Genomic DNA, 4,872 nt, shown 5'->3' on the forward strand with positions numbered 1-4,872 from the left:
TGAGCATAAGTCACGGATTTAGCAGTGTTATGATTACGACTGCATTACATAGTAGCCAGGGCTTCAAGGAAGCAGGACTTGCTTGACACACACGTGGTCGCATTGTCTCTGGGTCCCCACTTTCTAGTATGCAGAGCTGTGTAGATTTAGCAATATGGAGACCTGTTTGTTAAAGAGTCCTTTATTGCCCAGACCATCAGAAGAAAGTATAAATAACAACAGCTGTACTCTTCTAACAGGTGGTGTCGGAAAGTTATGCATTGCTGCCTCAGGCTGGCAGACTCGCGATTGCTTTTAGGAAACTGAGAGTTAGAATTCAATTGTTCTACTCACCATGGCAATGCACCCACCAGTCCCAGCACATTCTATCATGCTAAGGCAGTCATTTACTTGTATATATAATACACACACACATCTATCTATCTATCTATCTATCTATCTATCTATCTATCTATCTATCTATCTATCTATCTATCTATCATCTATAGATGTATATATAATACACACACATCTATCTATCTATCTATCTATCTATCTATCTATCTATCTATCTATCTATCTATCTATCTATCTATCTATCTATCATTTATAGATGTATATATATTAATTGAAAATAAATTCTTTTCTCCTGCAGTACATCCCAACCACAGTTTCCCCTTCCTCGACTCCTCCCAGTTGCCAGATTCCCCTTCCCCAGATCTACACCCTCTCTATTTCCCTTTTGAAAAGAGCAGGCCTCCAAGAGATAATAATCAAACATGACATAAAGAAGATTTAATAAGATAAGGCAAAAGTCCTCATGTTAGGCTGGGCAAGGCAACCCATTAGGAGGAAAGAGTCCCAAGAGCAGAAAGAAGAGTCAGAGACACACCTGCTCCCACAGTTAGGAGTCCCACATAAACACCAAGATAACAATCATGGCGTACATGCAAAGGATCTGGTGAAGACCCCTTGTGGGCACTGTGCTTGTCCCTTCATTCTCTGTGAGCTCATATCAGCCCTGCTTAGTAGTATTCTGCTGAGAAATATTTAACTCTGCAAAATTGTGTTGCATTTGTTTAACTACCTAAGGATGTGTTACTTTTGTTTATGTTGTGAAATATTTGTTTAACTATGTAAAGATGTGTTGCATTTGTTTAATTAGGTAAAGATGTGTTGCTGTTTTCCTTGTCTGCCTAAGGCACCTGATTGTTCTAATAAAAAGCTGAATGGCCAATAGGAGGGAGGAGGTATAGGTGGATACTTCCAGGCAGGGAGCGTAAGTAGGAGGAGGAATTTAGGCTTAGAGAAGAATGAAAAAGAGATACTATGGGCAAACCAGCCAGATACAGAGGAATCAGAAAAGTAGGACTACAGAATGAGAGGTAAAAATCCCCAAGGCAAAATGTAGACAAATAGGAACAGGTTAAATTAAGTTAAAAGAGGTAGTGGGCCTAGTATAAACTAAGGCTGAGCATTCATAATTATTAATGTCTCTATGTCTTTATTTGGAAGCTTGTTGGAGGCCCAACCAAAATTCCAACAACAGTGTTCTCCTGGTGTCTCCCATCCCCTCTGATGGCAGTTATATCTGATGGGTTAATTGGTGGTGGCAGATAGGGAAATTCTTTCCATGTCTTCTCAAAAATGGTTAGTGCATGCTGGCTTTGTGTTGAGCATCAATAATACAAGGATGATATATGTGGCTGTATTGGAGAAAGCTTCCTGGTGTGTGTGTGGGGGAGTCCATGGCTTTGGTGAAAGACGAGTTTAAAGGAAGACTGTGAATTAAAAGCAGTGGTAACATATGTGAAGACAATGAGCAAAAGTAACAAGGAAGACATGTCCCAGTGTCTTTGAGGGAATCCGGCCAAAAACATTTTGAGCACGTGTTGAGAAAATGAGTTTGTTTCAGAGGGCATACACTTGATGCCAACACACTTGATTGTTATCTTTGAAGCCATGGGGATCAATGGACACGATCAAACTTGAACCAAGATAGCATCCCTGTCATGACTCTGTGGAGGACATTGGACTTCAGAGCTGACTGTAATTCATGGCCAAGGCTGTGACTCAACTTACTCTTGAATGCAATACAATGGGCACCACTAGTGGAGTGTTAGGGATGTGGCTTTCAGGCCCACTCAGACATTCCTATCATTTTATCAGGATCCCCAAGACTGGCATGTACAATAATTTCAAGAAGTACCAACACAGGATCCCTGCTGATGGCTCTTTATGACCCATGTGTTGACTTGATAGGAAGAACGACCTGAGTTTTGCTCTTTCTCTCACCCCACGGACCTACAGATCATTTCATGATCTTTGGAACTTCTCTTTGGAAATGCTGATAAGAATATTTTCATTTAAATTCATTTTTTAATCCCCTGTTTCTCTCTCTGCATTCATTTATACAGACGTTGAAGGCCAACCTTGGGTATCAGCCATCCCCTTCCACCTTGTTTGAGGCAGGTCCTCTTTGTTGTTCATAGCTGTGACGTACACAAGTTAGTTGACCCTCAAACTGTGGAGAATCCTCCTGTCTTCACCTTCCACCTTTTAATTGGAGTTGCTGCAGTGTTCAGCTTTTATGTGGATTTTAAGGATTCAAATTCACGTCCTCACAAAAGCGTAGAATTGTCTCCCCAGCCCTCCACACAAATGTTTCAATAACACAAGAAATTCTACCCTTTACAGCCATGGCTCTTAAAAATGGCTTAGAGTGATGGCTGTTAAAGTGTGACTGCTCTTGGGGAGGCACAGTATAATTTGCTTGGGGGTAAGAGAGAGATACATTTATCATTTTATACTTTGCTAATTTTGAGGATTGTCATATTTTATAATTCGAATTCATAAAATCTTGATTTAACAGTAATGAGGAGGGATCTACAAAAGAAAAAAAGTAAGAAAAATATTCCTTCATCCAATAGGATACCAAGACTCACATTGGGGGTGGGAGCAGACCCTAAATGGTGATGATGGCCTGAATATAAGTGGTGATAGTTAATGTTTATGGAATGATTAATTCATAGCATTTGGAGGGCACTTACTCTATGCCAGTTTTAAGTGCTTTATGTATAACATATTTAATTTTGTAGGTGGGACCTATTACTTGATTCTTCATATAGGAATCATCCTATAAATACACAAACTGATGTAAAAAAGAGTCCAGAACTTTGGTACCAAGTCACAGAGACAGTGGGAAGGAGTTGGATTTGAATTCAACTGTAGAAATTCCAGGCCTAAGTTCTTTAAACTGCAGCCTACAATACAGCCTTTCTACAAACAAATATTGAGAGAAGGCTGAAGAGGAAAAATCAAAATGGCCACTGTTTCTATGGCCAATACAACACACTATTTTGTAGGTTCATTATGCTGTGAACCTCTGGACATGGGGAAAACACAGTTCAGGGTGAGAAATGATTGGGACACTATCTTCATATGATTTTAAACCATAAGGAGAATTCATTTATCGATAATGATCTAAGATTCCCACTGAAAAGAAATTCTGTCACCAAAGTCCTCCTCTTCCCATGACTGAACACAAACCCTCTGACAAGACCCAGGCTGCCTGCCATGCGCTTGTGAATCCTTTGGAAGTTTCTGAGATGGTGTGCTAGCTCTGCTTCGCTCTGCCCCTGATGGCCATAGAGGACTCTCAGAGTCAACTGTGTGGAACTGCAGTAAGCAGGCCACTTAATGCTGCACAACAGTTCCATGGGATCACCGTCACAGGACAGGAAGAAACTGATGGTCTCTGAGCATAACAACTCATCCGACACCATGCAGTTGGGAAGGGACAGAGCCAGCACTTCAATCTCAACCGTCTGAATGCTGGTAGCGGAACTATCGGCTTTCCTTGCTTCCTTGACCTGATGCAACCATCTGTGCCTCCTCTTCTGCTGCTCTCGAAACTCTTTACTTCTAATAACAAAGGTGCTCTTCTAATGTTGGGGATACGCCTGTCACCCAGGTGCTCCCAGGCTCTGCAGAGAGGAAGTGTGAAAGGCATAGACCCCTGGAAGGAAGATGGAGGATCTCCCTGCTGTGCTGGGCCTCACTGCCATGCAGAGGTTACTGACCTATAAGTATGGATGGCCTAGTAGTAGTTACAGACCCCAGCGCTTCTTCCAGACTTAGAAGAAGTTTGGGTTTAGTTAGTTAGTTTGTTTGTTTTCATGTGTATGTGATCATGTATCTGTGTGAGCCAGAGGTAGATTCTGTTGGTTCCTTCCTTAATCACTTTCTACTGTTTTTCAGACATGGCCTCTCATGGACCTGATGCCCTCTAATTCAGCTAAGCATGCTGGCTGGCTAGTGAACTCCAAGAGTCCTCTTGTCTTTACTTCACCAGTGTTTAAGTACAGGCACACACTGCCATACCCAGCAGTTTTACAGGAGTGTCTGGGAACTGAGCTTAGGTTTTCATGTTTGTGTGGCAAGCCCTTTACTGTCTGAGCCATTTCTCCAGCTCCCAGTTTTCAATTTTATCATGAGGGCAAGGGGAGCCACTGAATGAGTGTAAAGACATTTAGCAAATGCTGGTTTAAACTGCATTTATGGTCAGATTGACCCGTGATTAGTGACTTGAGAGAACATGAATGGGACAGTGACTTTGTACTTAGAAATTCTTATTCAAGAAGTTTTAAAAAAGACGTAGTTGTTATACATGAGGTTTTAAAAAAGAAAGTTGATGTTATTATACATGCGTGTGTGCGTGTGTGTGCATGTGTGTGTGTGTGTGTGTGTGTGTGTATGCAGCCTATGTAGATGTTGGAAGACAACTTTTGGAGGTGTATTCTTTCTTTCTATATTTCATGGATTCTGGGGATTGAACTCAGGTCATCAGGTTTGTGAGACCACAAGTACTTTATGCACTGAGCCATCTTACTG

The sequence above is a fragment of the Alexandromys fortis genome, unplaced genomic scaffold (assembly GCF_014885135.2).
Source record: "Alexandromys fortis isolate MF-2015 unplaced genomic scaffold, M_Fortis_MF-2015_v1.1 scaffold_203, whole genome shotgun sequence".
Lineage (NCBI taxonomy): Eukaryota > Metazoa > Chordata > Mammalia > Rodentia > Cricetidae > Alexandromys > Alexandromys fortis.